This window comes from Ornithodoros turicata, chromosome 2 (genome assembly GCF_037126465.1).
Source record: "Ornithodoros turicata isolate Travis chromosome 2, ASM3712646v1, whole genome shotgun sequence".
NCBI lineage: Eukaryota > Metazoa > Arthropoda > Arachnida > Ixodida > Argasidae > Ornithodoros > Ornithodoros turicata.
In genome coordinates this window covers 67,270,563-67,296,038 of record NC_088202.1, presented here as the reverse complement: position 1 = coordinate 67,296,038, position 25,476 = coordinate 67,270,563, and the positions used below count along the sequence as shown (strand labels likewise).

Here is a 25,476-nt window from a genome sequence, read left to right as displayed (position 1 = left end):
GACGAAGGATACATACACTCACACTCACATCCCCATTTTTTTCTTTATCACATCACATCACGAAGCGACAACACGCACCGATACAACAGAAGCGCAACTTTCAACAACAGTTTAATGAATAAAGCTGTGGTTTCAAACGCTCGCTCAAAACAGCCGCACCCGACGCTATTGATGGTATAGGATGACATATCTGTCCTCCTGCTCTTTGACAAAAAATGCTTCTATATCAATCCTTGGGACTGGTTCCTGTACTTTCCCATTGTGATCGTATCACTAAAACCGGCAACACACCCGCAAGTATTGCAGTGTTCAGATAAGCTAGGTGTCTGTGTCAGCTTTGAAGTTGTACGCGTGCTCATTCAATCTGGTGTTTATGCATCTGTCCGGTGTAGTGTTTTCCGCAGGCCAAAGGAATCTTGTATACAACCTGGGTGTTGCGGCGAACAAAATCGAAAGGGATTAAGCACAACGTCCTTCGTTGTGCTTCGTTCGTCGTTGTGTTCGTGTGCTTGTGTTCGTTCCTTCGAAGCACGACGTCCAGGTGCTTTTCCTATTCTATTTTACTTTTTTTTCTTTCTTTTTTTTTGGGGGGGGGGGTGATTTTTAGCTGAAGTCTATGATTCCCCCGGTCAACAAAGATAAGGAACGCCCCGTTTGCGACGTCAAACACAGGAGAGTTTTGTTCCTTGTGTAACGGGTATCAGTAGGAGTCTTTTAATCGACCAACCGACCAAGTCCGTCTTCAACCTCGAACTCCCGTGCTCGTGCTCTCCGTCACGAGATCTCCTCTAACCGTCTCCTCGCCGTCTGCTACACTATCCCCCCTTTCGAGAAAAGGAATAGTTCTTCCACGAAAATTACAGTGTGTTGCCATCGTCCGGGTAACGCGCAGGTTTGCGAAGCCACGATCGGTGCCGGAGGTTATCCTCCGGCACCGAGGTTTATCCGACACCAGGTTATCCTAGGTGTCGAGGTACATCTGGAGAAGGTGGAGGCGAAGGTGACGGGACGCTGGAGGGTGTGTTAGATGGAGAGTCGTCAGTTGAACTTGTTGTGTTGGACGGGGAGTCATCGATGTCACCACTTGTGATGGGCGGGGAATCGCCACCAGCAGTTTCACAGGGGCTAGTGCATTTCCCATCCTCTCCAGACGTCGTAGTAGGCGAAACATCAACGCCCTCCAAAGGCTGCACAGAGTGACCTAGTCCGTCCGCTACTTGGACGCTACGTTCAGGGGACGAGCTTCCGCGGGTGACACTGTCATCCTCTGTCTCCAAGTGCGCGAGTAAACTTATGACGTGTTCGTACGTGTCGTCCGACGCGGAAGGTGGTGTGCTGTAGTCGCTGTTATGCCCGTGGTACGCGCTGTGTCCCTCCCACCTAGAAGGTGGTGTGCTGCAGTCGCTGTGATGTCCGTGGTTCGCGCTGTGTCCCTCCCACCTGCGGCCGGTGTTCAACGGTTTTAAGCGGTTGTGATGGACAACGATCCTCTTCCGCTTGTTTTGCTCGTCTTGGACACGGAACACTGCATTCTCGATGATCTTGTACGGTCCCTGCCACGGCAGGTAGAATTTACGGCACGTACCCCGCTTAACAACCGGCGAGTGAAGTAGGACCAGGTCACCGACGTCGTATAGGTACTCCGAAACACGGCGGTCATAGTAGAATTTCTGGGTTTGCTTCGCTCGCTCGTGGTTGGCTAGCACGGTACGGTGTGCCTTGGTAAGGTTGCGGAAATGCCGGGTGTGTGAATCACTACGATGAACGTGCTCGAAGGTATCTAGAAGTAAGTCTTGCGTGGCGGTCATTTCCCTGCCGAAGAGAAGAAAGGCAGGAGGCGCTGGTCAGGAGGCGCTTGAGTTCACTAAAGGCGTTGTCGCAGCTTTCGTTCCAAGTGAAGGCGGTTCCCTTTGTGAGTAGCCTGTTGAGAGGAGCGGTTATAGCAGCGAATCTGAGAACGAACTTGCGGTAGTAGGACGCCAGTCCTAAGAAAGAGCAGAGGTCCGCGATGTTGCGAGGGTGGGCCACGTCAGGACCTTCTCTATCTTAGCCGGGTCAGCGGACACCCTGTGGCGGGACACTTCGTGACCAAGGTACAATACCTTGTCACAAAAGAAGCGGCACTTAGAGACCTTTAACTTTTTTTTTAATTTGCTGCGCTGTTACGTACATATCTTTGTAAAGTTTCCCTAGCACCTTTTAAGTAGTTCATAACCGCTTCATAAACACCCTTTTTAATCAACTTCTTTTTTCTACTTCTGTTCTCGTCATCTCCTTAATTTGTGGGGTACCAGAAGCAGGGGGAACCATAACAGAAAGTTCCCACTTAGAGTTGAACCCTGTTTGTTGGATTCATCGCAAAGCAATGATTGATAGAAAAAAGCTACAGTAACGAAAAGTTGCCAGGGTAAGAAGAAGCAGAGGGAACCATAATAGAAAATTGCCACGAATTGATACGAAGGCGTTGGAGAACGGTCTGCAAATGATCGAGGTGCGCGGCTTCTGACTTCCTGAATATGATAATATCATCAAGGTAGCAAATGCAGAAAGGGAGGTCAGCAAGAACTTGTTGGATGAGTCGCTGGAACGTGGCAGGGGCATTGCAGAGTCCGAACGGAAGGACGTCGAACTCATACAGCCCATAATGCGTGGTAAATGATGTGTGTGCTCTTGACGTAGGATCCATTTCCACCTGCCAGTGTCCTGACGCGAGGTCCAGCGTGGTGAAGCATGTTGCACCGGAGAGGAGCTCAAGCGTGTCGTCAATACGGGGCAGGGGGAAAGCGTCCTTGGAGGTCACAGCGTTGAGTCGTCTGTAATCGACACAGAATCTTTGAGTGCCGTCTTTTTTCTTAACCAGCACAATCGGGGCGGCCCACGGGCTACAAGAGGGCCGAATGACGCCCATGTCTAACATATTGTTTATTTTCCCTTGGACGACTTCTCGGCAGTGTGGTGGTATCCGACGGGGGTTCTGCTTTATGGGTGGAGTGTTTCCAGTGTGTATGGCGTGCCTGACAATGGTGGTTCGGCCCAGATCTGTATCGGCTTGCGAAATTACATCCTCAAAGGTATACAATAGGTCAGTCAGTCGCGAGAGGTGCGTTCCGGTCACAACGGTCGCAGTCGTTACGATGTCAGCTAGACGTGTTCGGTTCCAGGGTGCCCGGTGAATACGAGTTGGTGCGAACACCGCGAGCGGATCTTCAGGAGTGGCAATTGTTGCGGGGACATACCGGTTACCGTCGGTATCGGTGCCATCGAGAGACCAAAGCGTTGTGCCCTTGTACAGCGTCTTCGGCTGATTGGTCACGTTGGTATCACACACGGGGAGTGGGGCTTTGCAGTCAACAATTGCAGTCGCAGCAATAATACCCTTAACTTGGAACAAGTCGGGCCGCGGTTTGAAGGCCGCTTCATAGCAGTTGGGATGAGACGACACGACGGCGGTTAAGAAGGTCTCCGTGTGTGGCGGTAAAGTGACCGCCGTAGCCAAACAGACAAAAAGCCCATCGCAATTTGTATCTGAATGACGGTCACACGGAGCAGAATAGGTGTCCAGTGTTCCTTTATTGAAATCCAAACGGAAACGATGTCGTGTCAGGAAGGCGATGCCCAAGATGCAATCATGTGCAATACCAGCCACTACGAGGACGGAGTTAGAGATAAACTGATGTTCTGAGGCTGGAACAACATAGAGGGGACAGATACAAACAAAGCCTCAAATTGCCTAAGAAATCAACGATGAAAGATGAAAGCTGGCTAACCTACAGCTGGCTAACCTTTTCAGTGACTTTCATCTTTCATCGAGGACGGAGTGTTGTGTAGAAGTTCCGCCGACTGTAATCTGTACGGCAGACGAGCCGCGCACGTCAAGTGCAGCACCGTCGAGAGCGTGCAGACTGGGAGCGGTAGACAACAGAGCTGGGCATCGATCTCCGGGCAGGGTGGCCCACCATGAGTATCTCAGGATGGTGACGGCCGAACCGGTATCAACGAGCATCGTCACCGGTGTACCCTGTATGAGGCCCGGCAGAGTGGGAAGGGGATGCCCGTATTGCTGCGGGTACGACGGAAACGTGTCGGGTGGATGAACAGCAGGTGATGCGGATCTCCTCTATCCGTCTCCTCGTCGTCTGCTACACCTGCAACACCCGGCTTGTATACAGGGTGTCCCAGAAAACGTGTCATAGAATTATAATAAAAAAACTACGCCACCTAGAATCATGCGGTCAACGGCATTTATTCTTATTAGGTTTTTGCCACCTTCTAAAGTTAATGTCATGCACCCCAAGTTTAATTATGTAAATATTTGCGAACTGAACTCGGAAATTTGCCAAGTAAAGGTCACTTTTTTACCCCACCAATATGAAGAGCGTGCCAAAGTCACTCAAATTCATGATAATTGACAGTGATATTCAGGAGCTATCCCATCGGAAAAAATAGCCGAATATCATGCTTTTCGGAGCACCGGACCATAACGCGCGATGACTTTTTGAGCGCAATGCTCGCAGTCCGACGAAAGGAGGTTCCGAAGCCAGCCCACAGAGTGATAGTAGAAAAAGTAACAGTTCCTAAAATTGGGAGGGGGAAAGCATTATCTCAGCGAAAGTCGGACATGGTAAGTCGTGCCTGTGTTATCCCTTTCTGCGATGCCGGGGTGGCCTGGGTTTCCAACCTCCTTTCGTCGGACTGACAAAGATTGCGCTGAAAAATTCATCGTGCGCTATTCTGTGCGACCTCCGTAGAGCATGATGTTCGGCTATTTTTTCCGATGGAATAGCTCCTCAATACCCCTGTCAATTACCATTAATTTGAGTAAATTAGACACGCTCTTCACGTTGGTGGGGTAAAAAAGTAACCTTTTCTAAGCAAATTTCCGACTTAAGATCGCAGAAATTTACATAATTTAACTTACGTTACACGACATTCACATCATGAGGTGGCAAAAACCCAGCAAGAACAAATGCCATTGACCGCATGACTCTAGGTGGTGTAGTTTTTTATTATAATTCAATGACGTTTTCTGGGACACCTTGTATATGATTCCCTTGGCTTGCGGAAAACACGTTGTTGAAAGTTGCGCCTGTGTTGTTCTGTCCTTCGTCTTCGTTCCCCTGCCGGTTTAAAGATTGGTCAAGCATACACGTCTGGAACCATTTCCATCTCATGGCCACGGTTTCGTGGTCGCGTACTTGTTCGTTCTCCCGCCTTCGACCCTTGGCTTCGGCTTCGAATTTCCTATTTTTCAGATCTTCTCGGCTTCGTCTCATCACAACCGCTTTGTGTTTCCTCACTCTTGGGTCATGTCGTGCAGCCAATGCCCGTTGGTATGCTTGTCCCCTGATGCGCAACGCAGTTGCTGGCAGCAGCGGCGCGCTGGGCCCTGAGCTCCCTATCTGCGGACGGCGCACGCACTCTCCGTGGCCGCCCCATACCGGATATTGATAGCGGTACACTGAATGCGCTCTCACCCCGCAGCCCCGCGCAAGAGACTGCCGCCTTTCTTTTCCTTTTGTATCGTCTCTCCGATTTGCTGCCGCGCCAACCAATGGCGGGCCGAACAAACTGCAAGATATCACGCCGTGACCTTGACAAAGGCTCCTCCCCCCTATGGCTATCGCTGTAATATCAGAGCGATTGAAAAGAAGGGAAAAGAACGGCCTGACGTATAGGGATTCTCCCTAAGAGCTGCTTAACATGATGACGGTGGTGGCACCTGATGTTTTCTGAGATCGCACAGATGCCCAACATGTATAAGTGCTGGTTTCTACCAGGTGATGTGTACCACAAGAAACAGATCTACTTCCAAATCACTGTAGATTGTTATTTTTTTTTAAATGTTAATACGGGCGCGGCATATCTTACAATATTAATTTAGCGGTAAGACATCACTTACGGACATCTCTACACGTTCATCTTCCCGTCTCGTGCCCAAAGACAAATACAGGGCGTCTAGACAAAGCTGTCGTCATTAAGGACACAGGTAATGGGTGGTTTGTTTCCGAACTCCCATCAGTGTCCTGCTGACACGCAACAGTTGCATCAGTCGATTGTTCACTCTTGTTGGAACATAGAACGTACTTCAAAACACACACGATGTATTTCATTTGGCGTCATCGATCAAGCTGCCGCATTTGGCCGAGCCGTCTCTCCAACTGGCTGCACGACCCCTCCCGTATCCGGCAGAACCGGTGAATTGATTATCACCACCACCGCTGACATGCTCCTTTGTATGTGGAAAGCAGGATGCAAAGCGACAGACTACTTCATCTAATATTAGGTTTCCTGTTCTATAGAATTAAAACAGGACGATGCTTTTACTGTGTTAGCACACATTCTACCCGAAAAATGGTGACTAAAGCTCAATCCCATCATAGAATCTCCCGGTTTCAGCAAAGTTTGATGGAAAGAAGGTGAACAAAAGAAGGAAACTGAACTAGCCGCGATCAGAAAGAAGACAACGATTGTTCCGTGAAACGTCTCCATAGGCACTTGTAATTCGCGTTCTAATCCACGTATTTTAGCATTTCGCAGGACGAAAGGGTCGATGTCGGGCTGCCCGTGATCATCATTTCCTCCGCCGACGCCCGCGCGTTACAGGCCGTTGGAGAGGCGTGTGGTTTACGACGTTTAATATAGTGCACAACTATGGGTTGATGAAAACGCAAAAGTGCGCGTGTTTGATGGTGCACATTGAGACCTACCCTCGGCCCGCCGCCTGCACCACGTGAAGTGACTGGCAAACAGCTAGTTCTCAGCACCAAAGACGAATATGGAGATACCTCACTATCCCGCGCAGAACACAACATCAGTGTATTGTAGAAGGCAACATACCCTTGGGGGCGAGGAATTGGAAAGATGAACAGAGAGGACAAGTGAGTTACATTCATGTGAGTATCCTGTGGGAGAACGTTCGAACACGACGTCCACCATACCACACAAGGAGGCAGCGGTCACTGCAGAGTGCTTCGCAAACCTCATCCCTGTTATCCAGGTGACCCCTTTTCATGAAAAGTGGAGCAAACGACTGACATATTGATCACACCAACAGGGGCTTGTGGTTTACGAGGAATGCACTCACATTCCTTTAAGGTTCAATTCGAACTTGACTAGTTCACTTTCGCTCTTCCAGAGTTAGCAGAGTCCCTTTTGCGTCGCCTCCATCTTAAAGAAGGATATGCTTTTGCACAAACTCGGTAAGGGCTAGTCCCACGATTGTTCTGTGTAAGCTGTCGAAGATGGCAGTGTCGAAGATGTCGGTGGTGACATCACCAACCACTCTCTGCTTTACTCCGTTGAGCCCACATTGTCCCTTACTCTCCCCCGCCGAATGCCGCGTTCCTTTACACTCTTCCACCGCATGAGACGTCTTTTATGCCGGGTTTCAAACACCTCCTTGGTGTCGGCGCGTCCAGCCTCTGTTCCACGTGTGGTGTGCGCGGTGACCTCCATCACGTCCTCCTGGTCTGCGGACAATACGATCGCGAGCGCGCCCTCATGGAAACTGCTCTCCGACGCGTCTATCAATGCCAGTTCGACTTAGCCAAAATTATGGTCGGACCCCTCACATCTGATGCAAGGCCTACGAGCTGTTACTGAGTTCCTCTCCAGCAGTGGACTAATGGACGAACTCTAATAGGACGGCTAATAGGACAGCGGAGAAGGACCCACCATATCATCATCCCATTTATGTGTGTGTGTGTGTCGAAGATGATGTGACGCATTGCTCACGCTTTGAATGTCGACGTTCTGTTCCTAGGTTGGACCTCACTCGGCTGAACGTTGTTTTTCACTATGAGAATGGTTTTAAACCCTGGTGAGTGCTGTGCCGGGCGAGACGTACACAAACGCTCAGTCAATGGAGCTATCCGCGCAGCTTGACACATTCATAGAATATTTTGCTTGTAACCCGCATAGTCCTTGTGATATACAACTAGGTAATTGTAATAAGTAACATCATACTTTTGTTTAGTAGTTCATGTATGTGTACGTACGCGTGTATGAGTGATTTTGCATGTGAGTAGAGCGTCCCATTATGGTCATTTCGACCATTCTTTTGCCTCTCTTGAACGTTAGAGCAGTAAGGAAGCGGTATCCGACTACGTAGCTACTAGGAGCCGATGTTTATATGCATCATGTGCCTTCTGCTAATCTGCCGTGAAGAGAAAAAAAATTCTGGAGCGCTTGACCCATGCTACCGATGTTCTTTTACCAATACCTCCATCAAGCACACACCCGCTTGGACTAGCCGTCTTCTCGTTTATAGAAGCCGACATCTATAGGTTACCCCAACCAAACCTAGCCTAGCACAGAACTAGATCTTTCTAGAACTAGAACCCTTTATCTCCCGCGGCCGGTACAAACTCGATCCGAAACACCGTAAGGGTTATGTGGTCCGCCGAGCAGCATTTTACCGTGCACCAGGAGGAAGGGATCAAAAAGTAACCACGTAGCTGTACTCGGCTCGGTCGTCCCCGCTACCCAGCAGACCATGTTATATACCTCTATTTCGGAGTGCCGAGCCGTAGCGAGCACCAATTAATCGATGGCCGAGGCAGCGTAATCGTGTCCATGGGCGGCGCATGGTCCATGAGACGATTAGCGGGGTTCGCCACAGCAACTGGCTCCAAGCCTGAAAATCTGTCCTCGAGGGTTTTATGCCATCGATTAATTGATTCCTAAAATAGTTCACCGTATGCAGAACTGATGAAGCAACAGACCCTATGCATCGATTAATGAGATCATGCTTAATTCCTTTCCCTTTGTAAGTGGACAGATTGAATAAGGTAGGTGCACTAGATAACGCCCAGTAAACAGCGAAATCAATATTTCCTGCGGCATTCTTCCATTGAGTATTGCGAGGAAGATTCATCTTCGGCCTTCTGGCTTGCGTGCGCGGTCGTTCGCCGGGAATGAACTTCAGAACTTACGTCAATATGGCTTTACGTATGGCCACTACTATCAAATACTGTTCCAGTCTTGTGACGCAAAGCAACAGTGAGGCGTATCAAATGAGAAATTGCATTCTTCATTGGCCCGATCCCGTCGCGATTTACCCTTGCCGTATCAATTGACGGACAAGTTTCTGCTGAATTTTGCAATATTCAGGTTTAAAACACGGTGAAAGTAACCATCTATATGTAGGATGATCAGTCTTTGCAGTCTTACAGCCTTTAACTTTACAGTCTGTACTGTCTCCTTAACACCTCCAATTTTTGTGCGGCTTGCAATAGTTGAAATTTGATAGATAACCCGCTCTCTGTTCTAACTAGAGTCGTGATGACCCGAAGAGGTCTGGTGATGCCATAATGCCACTTGGCCAAGTCCAACTTTTGTGCAACAATACCGGTTGAACATGGTCGACCACTGCATGGGCTCGACGTGTGCCCGCGGGGTCCTGTACGAAGCGCAGTCAAATTTCCATCGTAGATGATCATGGCGTACGAGGGGACGACACACAAGCGCACAACACAACCGCCTTCTAACAACAATTTATTCCTTCTGATGTCAGCTCTCCCTTTTTCTACCGTGTCTTACCTTCCCTCGAGCAGGGTATGCTCCCAAATGCCCAGGAATGCTCCAAGACATGCTCCCAGGAATTCTTGTTCCTGTTTTGTAAGATCTCCCGAGGGGAAACTACTGCAATTGGAACCATTTTTAATAACATGACTGGTGCTTCTATTATCTCACTGGCACTCTTATATTTGTGGTGGACTAGTCCCTTTGTTTCCGTCGGCTGCGTTTGACACGTGCAACCCTTTATGTGAGTGGTTGCAGGAGCGGTTCTGATGTTTGTGATACCATTAGCTCAGGCGGTCGTTCAAACGGCTCCCTGTTTGACCTATACTCTTACTCGTGTACTCATGAGCCGCGGTTGAACGAATTCGACAGGAGCGCATCGTATCGAGTTATCGCACCTCCTCGCAGCCGTCCCGTCCAGTGGATTGGTTGACTTTGTCCCGTCGGAGTGGATTTGTTATATGACTCGATACGATACGCTTTTGTCGTATTCATGTAAACGCAGCCCAGAACAAACGCAATAGTCGGAGTGCAAAAAAAGAAGAAAAAAAAGAAGAAGAAGAAAAAACATACAGCCGCAAAGCAAGATGATTCTGTGCTAGTAAAAATTCTGCTCACTCTTCACGTAAACCGACATCTGGATATGCCACGTGCTATAGTCTTCGGGTGTTCCAGAACAGAGGTAACTGCATTCTACATGCCCTAATGCCCGCCTTGAAGTTCGAGGGCGAAGCAATGGAAGCGGTTTCTTATGTTAAGCGATGGGAAATAAGAGGTTCGCGCTCCTCGCACGCTTATAGGGACGTCGCCCACATTTTAGGTGCGTCGTGGCGTGTAGGGCTTCGCGTGCTCAAAGTCATTTGCTTGATACTGCCTTTACAGGCAACTCATGAGGAAACGTAAAAAAAAGGTGGGAAGAAATAGAACGAATAAGACGACGATGGTCCTGCACGGTGGCATTTGAGTGCGGGAGAACGTTCTGCTGGTGCACCATTCTTCATGAGGAATCGTTTATTTCTGGGGGATTGATGGGCCATTCTTCGCGTGATAAAGACCTGTTAAAATTGATCACATGTGGTAGAGAAAATATATACTGGGGGAAAGAGAAGCGAGAGATGGAACTTCCCTCGACCACAGCCGGTGAAATCAAACCGCAAACATATGGTAACCGTAACTTTTAAACATGTGCAACATTCAAACGTATTTCATTTTCTAAAAGTGGGGTTTCCCTCGGCAAATACTCAATTTGAAAGTAAAGTAAAGCACTTGATAGTAAAGCAGTTACCCTGCTCGTATGTCGTTTGTCGTTCGTCTTTGTTGCTGCTTCAAGATGAACGGACTCAGTTTTACGCCGAGTGTTATGTTCCAGATTTGCCAGTCGTAAACTTAATGCAGTGAGAACAAGTAAGTTATTTCCTGGAAAGTACAGCACTGACTGATAATGCGCCGTGCGCGGCCTTTGATGCTGATCTCACTCCCGCAGAAGAAGTTGAGCAGAACGCGCTTCGCCAGGTCCCGATGGCGTCACGTAAAGCAGGGGACACAATTTCAAGATTGTGTCCCCTGCATCAGTGCAAGGGACACAAAGAAGAGACGATCACGGAAAGCACTACACGAAGAGCACTGCAGATTAGGGATACAGATCACAGATCACGATCCTGATCACTTCCTGATCGTCTCTTCCTTGTATCTCCTGCACTGGGGTATTTTATCGCTTTTAACTCGAACCCTTATTCGTATAACAGGAATCTCCCAGATATATAGCGTTTAGGCAATCAGACTCTCGAGCTGCATATGTAAAGCCACGAAAAATTGGTAGAAAGTTCTACGGACCCACAAGCTACTTCCAGAAGAAGGTATATCTGGTTTCTGTAAGGGCGTATATGCACTAGAGTGATGGTGTACCAGAGCAAGTGACCCTCGTGGAACCTGAACGCGCTCAAGATTGTACAGTGGCAGCTTTTTTTCCCTCTCTCTCTCACTCTCTGTCTTTCTTTTTTTCTTTTTTCGGTGAGTGACAGCCACATTCTAGATTATCTGTACAGCCAATGAATCCAAAGCCGGACCCTGCGGTAGATCGCAGACTTTGTCCCAGGATGGTCAACGTATCAGCGGACAGTGACACTTTACCGCCATTTACGATATCCTGATTAAAGGGACCTGCTGTATGCCCAGTGCGTATCTTACGGTACCCATTCTCCGCCAGACACAATTACAGAGCCTGAACAGTGCTGTTCCAAACGTTCCCTACCCCTACCAGGATACAAAAAAGGTGATCAATACCTGGAGTAACAACACAATCCGAATAAACAAAGGTTGTACAAGACAAAGAATCGTGACAGCAAAAGGTGTTCGCAACAGAAGTGTGTAGGCCAACAGCCAGAATGAAACAAATCTGTACAGGCTCTCATAGCCGTGTGGCACACTAAATCGGATCCCACGTTGGGCGCCAATTTCTATTTCTATTTCTATTTATTTCATTTCCAAAAATACAGAAATGAGGTCCAGGTACAAAAGGCGGAGCCTGACGAGGTACCTGGACCGACAAACAGGAATGCATACAGACAAACATAAACAGTCGGCGGATATCTGTGCGCCATTACAGTGTCTATTGCAACGTGATTATGCAGTAGTAACATCGATAACATTTTTTACATGTACAGTACAAGTACTCCACTGTTCGTGGATGTTCATCTCTCACCTAGATGGTACACACAAAAGAGAAAAAAGAAATACAGCGCTGTGCAAAGTGTCCTTTAGCCAAAGGCACACGCAACCATACTAAGGTTTACCATTTTAAAATAGCTTAATGTTATAATTGACATCTAAATATGAGCGGAAGAGGCCTCTGAACTGTGCCTGTGTGTACTCAGGCTTTACAAAATTTGCAACTTTGTTTAAAAATTGAGGCACTAGATAGGCCATGGATTGATACCCGTAGTTGGTTCGCACACATGGCGTTATGTAATTCCTGAAGTGCCTTAGCCCATACGTCGTGGTTTTAGTTGTAAGGTTTATGCGATTTTCCTTAACTTCCTTATGAATATGAATTCCGAGTTTTAAAATGAACATTTGTTTAACAGTAAGAATGTGAGCGTCGGAAAAGAGGTCTGGAGAAGGAGTAAAGAAGTCGGCATTTGTTAGAAAACGTATTGCTCTTCTCTGGAGAATGTGTAATTTGCCTAGGTTATTTGCTGATGTGTTGCCCCATACTAACAGGCTGTAGGAGAGTTTGGAATGGACAAGTGCGTAATAAATATTGCTCATGAGCCACCTTGGCAGTGCTCTTCTAATGCGACTGATAGCACCGATTACCTTGGATAGTTGTTTTGTAAGGTGATCAACATGCGTATTCCATAATAAATTCTCGTGAAACCATACGCCAGGAATTTTATCTCAGAAACCTGTTCTAAGGGAATCGCATTAATGCTTAGCGAGAACGTCGGGTCGGAGACCTTGTTGATAGATCGAAATATTATGAATTTCGTCTTGCTGACATTTACCCTTAATCGATTTGCTGCTAGCCATCTGGAAAGGTGTTCTAGATAGCTGTTTATCAACGTGGCAAGGTGTGACAGGCTATGGTGGGAAAAAAGATGTTAGTATCGTCGGCATACAAAATTATATCTGGTGTGTTAGGAATGGAGACGATGTCATTGATGTAAAGAAGGAATAAGAGTGGACCCAGAATGGATCCCTGGGGTACCCCGTACTTTATTAAAAGCTTATTAGATTCATAACCATGAAGCTTGACGTATTGGAAGCGCTCAGACAGATAGCTTTTTAATAATTCGTGAATCGTCCCGCGTAAACCATAGGAATAACATTTTCGCAGTAAAATATCATGCTGTATCGAGTCAAACGCCTTTCTTAGGTCTAGGAATATGCCTACAGTATACCGCTTATCTTCTATATTTTCCACAATCTGGTCTCTGATTCTCATTAATGCGGTTTCAGTGGATTTCCCTTTCTGAAATCCATATTGTGCGTTTGTTATTATGTTATGTTTCAAAACGAATCTGGTGAGTCTGTCATTTATTATTCTCTCCACCACTTTTGAAAAGAGTGGCAAAACGGATATTGGGCGGTAGTTATTGAGGTCATTTCCATCTCCTCCTTTGCAAATTAGTGTAACTTTGGCTATTTTTAATGCGTCAGGGAAGGTACCCGTTTCTAAAATATTATTACACAAGTAGCAGAGCTTGTCACTAATAAGTGGCAATATGTGCTTTATTGGCTTTACTTTAAGGTCGTCGACGCCAGCAGCCAGCGAATTATCTAATCCGCACAATATCCCCTCAATCTCGGCAACTGTAGCCGGATAAAGATAGACAGAACTCACAGGGAACGAGCCAACGAAGGTTGTAGAACTGGGATCTGCGCTATCTGTTGCCCCAACATTGACAAAATGGTTATTAACCATGTTAGCTAGTTCTAAGCCCTGATACGATATAGAGTCAATGGTTAGTTCTGTAGGGAGCGGTGGTGGGGTGTTACCAAATGCTAAGTTCTTCACAGTTCTCCAGACTTTCTGTGGGTTGTTCCGCTCATTTGTAAAATACCGCGCGTAGTAGCGTATTCAATTTGTGGGAGACCCTCTCACAGAGGTTCCGTGCACCCGTGTGACCCAATCAGGAGAACGGCCAGAGAGGTTTATTTCAGGCATCCTACGTTGTAGAAGTCAAAATCCGCAATCACAACCCAGTACCTGCGCATACGATTCCTTCATGGTTGTCGTCAGGTTCATGTCAACGTGACAATCCCCACAGCGCTCTAGACTGTTTCTTTCTACATCCTGCAGGGATCGTTGGGATATGCAAAGTGAGACAAATTTCAGTCACATTGCGGACGTACAGAAAACGTCTGATGGACGTCTCTGACATATGTCACGATTGCGACGTTTCTGGGACGTCACTGGGATATTTCTGGTTTACTGATACCGAGCTTTACCAGAAACAACTGCCACCAACGGCGCTGCCTCTCCCATGGGCACAAGAATTCCCTGGCATTTGCATGGCTTTGCCTGGTGTGTTCAAATGAGCAAAACAGTGCTTAACCAGATTTTCACCGAAAACTGCTGAACCAACTCCGAAGTCTTCACAACTAGCACAGAACTTAGGAACCTGTGTTGACAATGCATAAATATGACCATACAAATTGTCAAAACGGAGACCCTACTGCCTGTTAGATGCATGAAGTACTCATTCATACTCCGTGTCCGCTAGTGTGTCATGTGTATTATGCAGAGTAAACCGGACACTTACACTTGATTCAATCCGATTCAACCAGAATTGGGTTGAATAAGGCTGAGTTCAACCCGACTACACCCGAATTATTGAAGCAAAATATAACCCTATATTTACCCCCGATGTTGCTAAAAATATAACTATAAATTATAGTGGGTATTGCTATAGAGAGAGCCTATGAGGCACAGAAGATGTGTGTCATCGGGATTTTCCTTCTTTGTTTAGTTCTTTTTTTTTTCTTTAAGGAGGATGCTCATCATAATAATATAGCACGAGTCTTCCGGTGTCGAATACAATTACACTTTTTTTTTACACCCACGCAAATCGTTTTCGTCTCTTCAACATAAAACAGGCCTTCAACTATATGGTTTCAACACAATGCGCCCTCAACGTACTAGCAGTAGTAGGCATTGGCGGACATACAGTGCGCTTCGTCTATGCTTTTCTTACGGGCCGACATTTTAAAGTACGCCTTGGAAACATCTTCAGCAGTACAAGACTACAGAATATAGGACTACGGCATGGCAGCGTGCTGAGACCGCTGGGACTTTCTTTCGTGCCTGTACTGCACTGCACTGCATGCCTGTTTTTCTTTCATCTTTTCCTTCCCTTTATTTCTTTTTGTTTATTCTCAGTTTCTTTCTTTTTCTTTAGTTTTCAGTTTCTTTTTCGGAATAGCAAGCTGGCAATAGCCTGGCAGACATTTCCTTTTTTCTTTCACTCTATTAAACATATCCCCCCAACCCCACCCCGCTGAGTCCGCTACTTTTCAATGTCGTTATGGCAGGGCTTCCAGCAGCCATCCCCAAGACGACACCATGTATCAAGATATCCTTGTATGCGGACGATATCTGCATAAGTCCCAGCATCTTAAGACAAGTGGTACAGAGAGGAGTCGACTCTGTGAACGATTACGTGACCGCTAGGGATCTTCAACTATCAAACGAAAAAACAGTAGTCATGCTAATTGACCCAGGAGCAGGCTGGGGACGACTTCCTCCTCTTACTTTGAACAACACACCAGTAAAGAGGGTTAAAACAACCAAATCCTTAGGGACGACCATAGACAGTCGAATGTCGTGGCCAACGTACACGAAGGTCATCAAATTGCGCTGCCAAGCCTCGCTAAATCTTACTCGGAGACTAGCAAGCACCACTTCAGGCTCTCCACAGAGCACTATACAACTCGGTCATAGTGCCCTTACAGTGGCTAGACTCATGTAGGCTTACCCGTACACAAAGCTTTGTGAGTCGTCACGAATAGTGCTGGAAAGGATTCATCTGAGGCGACTCAAAAGTACCATCGGAGTTCCTCTGAGTACGAGAAATGTAGCAATGTATGCGGAAGTCCCAGCATTGCCTCTTCCCCTACTCGCAACCAAGTAACTGCTACAACAAATCACTAGATTGCAGAAGACAAAACCAGGAAGAGCTCTCCTTAACCGACTGAAGAACATGCAACGCTCTCGCTTTATAACAACGCTGAGAACTCGCAGGTTGATCGGAATCCACACGTAAGGCAAGACCGCCAAAAAGCCTAGCTCCATGGACTGTACCCCAACCACATTGTACGACGACAACTCCATGCATGAAGACAAAAGGAAATATGCAAGACATAGTTGCTCGGAAGCTAACCGAAGACTACAGACACGAACACCACCATGCTTCACTACAAATATTCACGGACTTATCAATTGACAGAAATGCTGGAAACAGTGCAGCAGCATTCTGCATTCCAGCTCTGAAACCTGGCCCGGTGGTAATTCTATCAGACTAAAACCCGCCCTTCAAACAATATCCAACAACTACGAAGACCACCCTGTTGCATTGCAGATTCTCGAAATCATAAAAGAACTAGAGATCAGGGACAATATAATCGGCCTTGCAATGGGCACCATCGCACAAGGGCATACCTGGAAATGAAAGAGCCGACACACTAGCCAAGGAGGCTGCAAGGCTACCTCCTACACACCCTACTCCCTGCTATTCCAAGTTACGCTCATGCGCAAACTGCTATAAATGAACATTTATGGCGCTTTCACCCCGATGCCAGCCCCTCCCCCTCCCCACTGCATCACAAGGGGTTTCACAAGGGAAGAATCTTCACTTCTAATGAGAATGCGAACTCGAAGCGCTAAGACTAAGGACGTCCTCTGCATCACAAGACGAAGTAAAGATGTGCTGTGCAACATCTGCGATGTCGAAGAAAATATAGAACATATCTTACGAAGAAGTGCACGAAAGTCTCGTTACCATGTGTAAATAAATAAGGTGCTCCTACCGTTTAATATCACTCTTTGATTTGCTCACCACCGGCAACTTGATATCGCCTATTTTTCTGCATTCGTATCTTCACTGCATAACATACAAACAGCAGAGGAAACATCTAATGGAAAGAATGAGGAACCTAGGTCTCCCAGACCCCCTTCTGGAGTCATTCATATACCCTACTGGACCAATGTCAACGCGGCAACACAAAGCATAGACCTAGATTTCATGAAGGAGAGTAACCTCCTAGGTATTCTCTGACAGCAAAGAAGAAATAGACAACGCTGTGAACCGAGTGACCAACAACCTGTGATCCCTGTGATCAACTATGAACTGGACCAACTGTGAACAACAAACCTTTGACCATCTAATGTGACCAACAAATATGTGACCTGCTATAACAAATGTGACCAACTCAAAGTTATTATGGTGAACTGTATGGTGGACCGAAGGTGACCACCAGATGACATAGCCACCGAACTTTGCACTGAGCTATGTGCCGTGTGTCGTGTTGGTGTGTCCCGTTTTTTCGTGTTCCCCTTTTTTTTTTCTCGTCTTTTTTGCTCTCTCGCTCCGTGGCAACTTGCCGCCCGTCTAGGAAGGCAGACCGCCCTCTCTTTCTTATTTTTTTTTCTTGCTTTCGATAAACGATCCCCCTCCAAAAAAAAAAAAAGCAAATGAGAGTAAGTCAGCCTTTTCGCCCCTTCTTTTACAAGTAATTTATTAGAGATGTGTCGAGTGTCTCCTTTTTACATCACACACACACACGTTCCAGAGCAATGAGCTACTCCGAATCCTTTTTGCAGCTCTGTACATCCGTGTCTTTCTGCTCATGTTGGCTAACCTGAAGCCTGAGCGTAGCAGTCGTTTTCTTTATTAGGCAGAATCAGTTCAACCCAGTAGCTGAAGAGGAGCAATTTTTTCGTATCACAGCCTACACCGGCCTCGGTTGCAGAGCCTACACCGAGCATCCCAGAGTGAAAGAAGGGCATGGTAGGATTCCCAATATTTCTTCTTCAGTCGCATTTGCTACACAAAATATTCTTTCTAACTTTCCGTCATTCACGTTCGCCTAATCTTCAATACATCCGGCGGTGCAGGCATCATTAGTGATGTCCCGGTGGAGCAGCCACCGGATTAAACCAGTAAGTTCCGTGCACGGTCTCGATTGTTTCGTCGCAAGCTCCCTAATGTGGTGGTATTATGGAGTTGCAGAGCGCGACCTTCTCTGTGTCAAAAAAAAAAAAAAAAAAAGGTAACTTGTGTTATTTTCGTAGTAGCTGAAATTACTGCTGAATGATTGGTGTATAGTGTGTACAGAGTGCGACACGTCAGACAAACCAAACTTTCTACAAAAAAGCTACGAGAGCAGCATAGATGTTGTTTTTGCAGTTGAGTTCTACGGGGAGGAGGACATCCTCTGGAAGAGACTATGCAACTAACAGATGACTAACTACGAATTAAATTTTTAATTAGGGAATTTCGGGCAAAAGCGACATAGCAGATTGAGAGACTATCCTCGTTGAACACCATTCCACGTTTAAAAAATCCTGAAACACGCTCGTGCGCTAGAATATCCATCCCAGAATTTTCGTATACAAATGAGCAGAATCAGTAAAAGTGCGCGTGAGAAGCACATCACCCACGCCGACGGGGGCTTATCTAGGTCGGAAAGCTGTTTCTCTGGCCAGCTGAGCGGCACCTACTCCAAAATTCAGCGATGAATACTTTAACGCACGTGCAGGTTTCATGATTAGTTAAACTTGAAATGGCTTACAACTGTAGGATAGTCTCTCAAACTGCCATCTCGCTTTTGCCCGATATCTCCTAATTAAAAGTTAATTAACGAATTTTAGGTAATTAGTCATCTTGCAGTTGCACACTTTCTTCGAGAGGATGTCCGCCTAGCCGTAGTACCCAACTGCTATCTGAAACAACATCTATATCTAACGTCAACATCTGCAAACATCTATGCTGCTCACATAGGTTTTTATAAAAATTCTGGTCAGTGTTATGTGAAGCACGCTATGTGTAAGTGTATAGGCGGCGTCCAGCGCCTATAGGGGCGCTGCTGCTCGTCCCCCCGGCGGAGAAACTGCGCAAATGCTTTGGGAGACGTTGTGCGCAAGCAGACGACGACGCTGCGCCCCTTTGCATTGTTTCTTGCAAGCGTTCTCGTAGGATTGACTCATGTTAGATATATTGCGTGCAATTTCCAAGCAGGCGCTTCTTCGTAAGGGTAAAACGTGTGTAATTTTTACCACATAGCCAGAGCCGTAGCGAGGCAAGTTTGCGCCCAGGGCTGAGTAAATCTGAAGCGACCCTCCCCCCACTGCCGTCAGAAGCCCTCTAAACAAAGAAATGAAAACGCTTATTTGCACTGCCGAGATCGTAAATTCAAATTTTCCTCGTTCCCGCTTTATCCTGCCCAACCAACCTGCCAGGGCCTGCCGTTCGGCACCCCCTCTGACAAGGGCGCCCGGGGCAGCTGGCCCTCTCGCCCCCCTGTCGCTACGGCTCTGCACATAACGCACGTATCGTCGTTGGCATTCCAGCAAACCGCCTCAATAGCTTGACGTGCAGAGCTTGTAGCTTGCCCGATGTTTATCCGTTTCTCAAAACTTCTGAACCCGTGAAATATGATTTCTTTTTGAACAAAAATCGACGGCTTTCGCGAATATCCCGATTCTGGGCTTGCTTCCGAAAAATGTGAGTCAGAATTAGATATCCCAATTGTCAAAAGAAGAAAACCGCAAAATTCTTTGAATTTAACCACTTCTGGTAGCGCACACCTTTCAAAGCAGTTGACCCAAAATTTCCTCCACGATGTCGAACTGTCCTTCCTTCACAACAAAGAGAGTAAAATAAAATAAAAAAGTGCATACCGTAACTACAGGTCGCAGGAGCCATTCATGCTAAGGGAGGAGCAGGTGGGAGGCGTCGGGTGCTCGAACGTCGCTGATTTCCACACAAATTATTTCCAGCATGTCATTACGTGTGGCGAGAAGCATCCAGTTTCTTTCATAAAACACGGTGATGAACGAACACGGTAGTTGGATCACTCCTTGCAGATTTGCCTGCCTGTCAATGCAGCAGCCGCGTACGACTTCCAGCACAATTGCGGCTGTCACCCGCATGGAGGCGCGGTGGTCGTTCTGCACACCGCCTATAGTAAGGCCATAACTTCATTCATAACATGCATTTTATGTATCAAAAGTGTAAATTCATTGCAATTTTCATAATATTTGTCAGAAGTCAACGCTGTTATAAATGAGTCGCTCCATAATCTTTGTTAATAATTTTGGGTCCGCATATTAGTTTATAGCTATGAGACCTATCCATATAAAGTGTAAGCTCGTTCGTCTATTTATGCATGAATAAAAGTATAAAAGCATCTGAACTACAGTCATGTTCAACGTAATAGAAGACGCTACCTCCGCACATGTTTTTCTTCCGCATCTTGATCGCACGAAGACGATGGATTAGGCGAAATGTGGCAAACATCGTTTGAAAGATGAAAGATGACAGATGAAGATGCCTCATGTTAAACATCATTTGTCCGTACACTTGTTTCCTTGGGGCATGAAGTAAATAATTATTTGAAAGCACCCCGGGTGCCACTTTTATATTGAACACAGTTGTATTAGACTATTCAGGAAAAAGTTTTTTTTGTGTGTGCTTCCGAGTCTTACAGAGCAAAATCGAAACTCCGTTAGCATCAATTGAGCCCAGAGGATTATCTGCTTTAGTACCGGGACTGGTAGTCACCAGACCCACAGAAATAATTAACGCTTGCGACTCTGTAACCTGCGATTAAAATTCTGCACTCTGTGGATTACGACTTATCCTTAACAGATGTAGGCATATTCGAGTGCATCGGCGTCATATCGCTCAGTGCCCTTATTTGGCGAATGACATTCAACTTGAGTATGTAACCAGATACAAGTATTTCGGCGTAAAACTAACCTCAATACAGCAGGAGAAACATTTGCATAGCCCACATGAACGTGACGCTGTCACTCTTCAAAGTAGACGCCTGACTAAAACTGAAAATCTACAATTCCGATCAGTTTACATTAATCGATCAGCTAGAGAGTATCCACTACCCAGAACCGTGCCACTTGTTTTATTCTATCCAATTTCCGTCAAACAGCAAGCATGCTATCAGTGGACGCTAATTTAGCCTCAGTGCCGTTATCACTACACCGCAAATGGATCTTCCACACGGAAGGGTTCGTCGTGTGCTTTTGTCGTCGCATCTAATGCAGTCGCACGTGGATACCATCTCACACATCGTACGTCTTCAACATCGGAGGAGCTGTATGCCATTCTACTCTTTCTGCAGCAGATATCCCAACTTCCTCCGCGTGCCTGGGTGGTCTACACCGATTCACGGGCTGCGATCATGTGTGGCAACAATGAGACTTCGTGGGTCGCTAGCCTCCATCGTAGTAGACATTCTCCACCAAATTCAGCGTCTACATGATGAAGGTCATCATATACCCCTGCAGTGGATTCCAGGTCACTGCGGTCTAAGAGGCAATCAGGAGTTTGACAGAGTAGCAACGGCTGCCCACGAGTACCCGACAGCCGTGCCCATTGTGCTGTCGAGAGGTAACAGAAGGACCCTACTAACTGCATGGTTTCAACCCTTGGCTCTGCAGAAATGGCGCAGGGACATCACGGCTCAATCTCTCATGTATTCGGTAGACCCAAATTTGTCGTTTTCTTTCCCTGCCCGTCTACTACGCCATTTTACCTCCCTCCTGCGTAGACTCCGGCTCAATGTGGCTTTCACCCCGCAATTCAAGTGCATGACCAGATGCTGTGAGACAAGCCTCTGTTCCACCTGCGGTGTCGTGGCGACCGCCTAGCACATTCTTATGGAATGTGCACTCTACTGCCTACAAAGGCGGATATTGTGTGATGAGCTTGCCCGTATCAGCAAGAGGCCGCTCCCTTAGCTGCACTCATTGGCCCCTATGAAGATCCTGTGCTCCATCGTCGGGTTCTTCACCTGTTCATGGACTTCCTGTCGTGCACTGGTTTGCTCCAGACGCTTTAGTTCTATCTTGTATTTTCATCCTTCCTTCATCATCTTCACATAATGTTTACGTGCAGTTGGGTAGGGTACCGCACCACAGCGGTGAAACACCCTATCTCATCGTCATCATTTATTGTTGTTGCTGTTGTACACCGCAAAATCAGCACACTCTCTTTTTGCAGTCCACACTCCCCGCCTTCACAGTCTCACTTGAAAACAACACATCCTCGCAGCACCGCCGTACGTTTCATCTCGTGTTGTTCACCATTACAAAATAGGGATCCCACATGGCAAGGTCAACGCATGTTTAGATCAATTGGGACCAAGAAGGAGTATGAACTAGAACCACCTTCCATCTTGGTTATTGTTTCTTAACCGTAACCCTTTTCATGGCATCATATAGATAGTCACCACTCCCCTCAGTAGTGCCACGGTCCCTGGTAGTGCTTTGCCATGAGGCTATTAATAAATAAATATTAAGTACTCAATTACCCCCAACTTGGACTGCAGACATTAATCGGAAACAATAAATAAAGTGGTTTCTTGAAGGGGCATTTCCGAAGAAGCGAATTAATAGATAGCACGCTCACATAGATAGCACGCTCACAAGTTATAGTAAAAAATCGAGCTCTTTGTTGTGCAAAGTTAAAAGTTCAGAATGCAAAGATACACACATGCTACACAGTGCAATGCGCAGCGGGACGAATTCGGTTCGCATTTCATGTGCTCTCAAAAGCACGATCCTATTGGTTATTTACAAAGGTCCTTCCATTGGCTGTTCGCAATGTGTGATTGGCTTCAGGTACTTTCGTTTTCGTTTTTCGTTATAGTTGTACTTCCATCTATCCTTTTCCATGGTGTCCATAATGCTGTGGATTATTTAGTTTCACAGAACAAAAGCACATACAAATAAAGTTTTCCATGAGCTATATACTCTGGTTTGGTCTCTTCGGTTCTTTTGCTTTTGCTTTCTTTTTTTTTTTTTTTTGACGCGTGACATTTCAGAAGGCAGCGCGGAGTGCTTGGAAATGTGTAGTTTTCATCGGGTTGTATTCGTTTTGTCTGAAAGCATACCCACACATTATCACCAGGGGTGTGTGAACTGGACTGATTGATTGGTCAGGACATTAGAAAGCATTACACTGGCATAGCTGAGGGCCTTTGTTCACGCAACTGCAAATTATACCGCCCGGTTCAGTTCATATATAGTAAATAGTAAACTAGCAGGGCTCCGCAACTATCACTCGCGAAGGATGTTTGCTACAACTTTGCTACAAAGCCCAAACATAATTACTTTCTCCCATCTTCTGACCATCAATCATCGAAACTTCGTCGTCCCGACAGTTGTGACATGCGTTACGTAAATGAATGCGCCATAGATGGCAGTATTCCATGTCAGAGCACTCTCATGCGGCAACGAGATTAAGAGGTATGACAGCATAGCCTTCCTGCTTCGAGGAACCTGGTTATATAAAACGGATGCAATTTTGAGACATGTATAGGGGATGAGCTGGTCAGATGAATTTCGAGGTTTAATGTATCGTAGTCGTCGTCAGCCGTTTCAGGCATCACATCGACTCCTTCACATGAGCGCCTAAGCCGGTATCGCGTCCATCAACTCTGCATGCAATTTATTGTTGAAGCATAGCGTAATACTACGCTTCTTCGACCAGTCCTTGTTTTCCTAGGCCCTGACAAGCGCTATGGTGGGATTTCCCGGCTTTGTAATTCACCATACACGTGCGTGTCCCGTGTGATAATGACGATGTTAGCGTAAAAGAAAACTCCGGAGGTATAGGCGCTGAAGAGGCAATTCGGGGGCCGTTACTTGAAAGGTGTCGGCGTTCAACGTCCATTTAATCGGACCAACTCGCGCCTTCCGTGGTAGATGATTCTTCTACTATGCTCTCATTCGGTTTCATGTCCATTAAACCGATGATATCTTTGTAGACTACAGTTGTCACTATGTTTGTAGACTACAGGCTGGCAATGGGCATTGCTTCATGCACTGGATGTATGCATTGAAAACTCAGCGGATTACGCCCCTTCCATTTCATAATGCTCGGCTATACTTAGCCGAAGGTAGACGGAAGAGTGACGCGGCTTGCAAAAACAGAGCCTGCTAAAAGTTGTCTTTTGCCACGTGTGGTGGTAATGTTGAACAATTGATGTCCGAGTTTTCTTTTTTTCTCTTTTATTTAAGTATTCGTCGCTTCTGGCAAAAAAGTAGTCTGGCAAAAAAAGTCTCCCATTCTCCGCAGTTCGCACTTTGGGCCTTCCTTCTTGTCAATTGATTCGATCTATTCAGTCATCCAGTGGCACATTTTGTGATCATCGACTCCGACTCTAAGAATACACTGAAATTCATTACCTTAAGTGCCGGCGTACCCATGATAAAGCGGAACGAAATCATTATGAATGCATTACGTGTGACCGAAGAATCGTTGTCGAAAATAGCCGTCGAAGACGTGGTTGCTGCAGAGTGCATCTTTAGGGAGCTCCTGATACGTTGAGACGCTTTCGAGGCATACATGATTAAGAGGTTAAAAAGAGAACAGCCTTATATCAAACCAGCCAAATATATCAAATCAGCCTTATATGTGACTCCGTATACACAGGGATGACACAATGGATGCATTTCGCCGCGCGATTACATCCAGCGGCAACAAAAAGTTGGCTATGGATGGGCACGAAAGACGTGCGCCTTGGTTTTTCCCATTTCTTTATTATCACATTTGACGCCTATGAAATATATCTAGTAAAAACGCAATATACGCCAATGGCAGGCATCGCATCTTCTCCCAACGAGCACGGTGTCACTTTTGTCGTTAACGCCCGCTAAGAATCATTAAAGATATTGTTCGCACAAGTATAGAACAGATTCTATAACTCACCTCCGCCAACAAGATCTTCTCTACGTTAAATCCATCAAAGCACACCCTTCTTTCGCAGTAAGCACAACATAAATGTCACCTTTTTATACACTTGTCACCGCCTGTCCCACATCAGTCTCCGCTCACATGTTCGAAAGGCGAGCGCGCCCAACGCAACGAAGCACGCGAGTCCCTGAGGTAGGCGCTTCCAAATATCGCAACTGTGGCGGCGCACTCCTGAGTGCCGTGCGGGCCACTCAGGCGGGAGAATGACGATTCCCTTTCTTTCCCTTCCGCCCTCCTTTGATCAACGCCGCTCTAGTGTCCGCGACGCGAAGCTGTGATAGCATGACAACGTATGTAGGGATGCTCCGGTTGTAGTGAAACGGCACATTTTCCCCACTTCCTGTACGCCTTTTGTGTTGCTTCGTTATCGTTTGGTGGGTAACTGCATGGAACCAAGATATGCTAAAATAGGCACTTTGCGAAATACGTCAGATGGAGAAACCGTACGCATATATAC

The 25,476-nt window shown here is 46.5% G+C and overlaps 1 protein-coding gene across 2 annotated transcripts in view; it reads right to left on the bottom strand.

Annotated features, from left to right (window-relative positions):
• LOC135383663 (uncharacterized) overlaps nucleotides 1-25,199 on the bottom strand; it is a 177,315-nt gene extending 152,116 nt beyond the window's left edge. For both annotated transcript variants that reach the window (XM_064613040.1, XM_064613039.1), the window contains exon 1: nucleotides 24,975-25,199. The gene's annotated coding sequence lies outside the window, so the exon portion shown is untranslated. The remainder of the gene's footprint in view (nucleotides 1-24,974) is intronic.
• Between the last annotated feature and the right edge of the window lie 277 nt (nucleotides 25,200-25,476).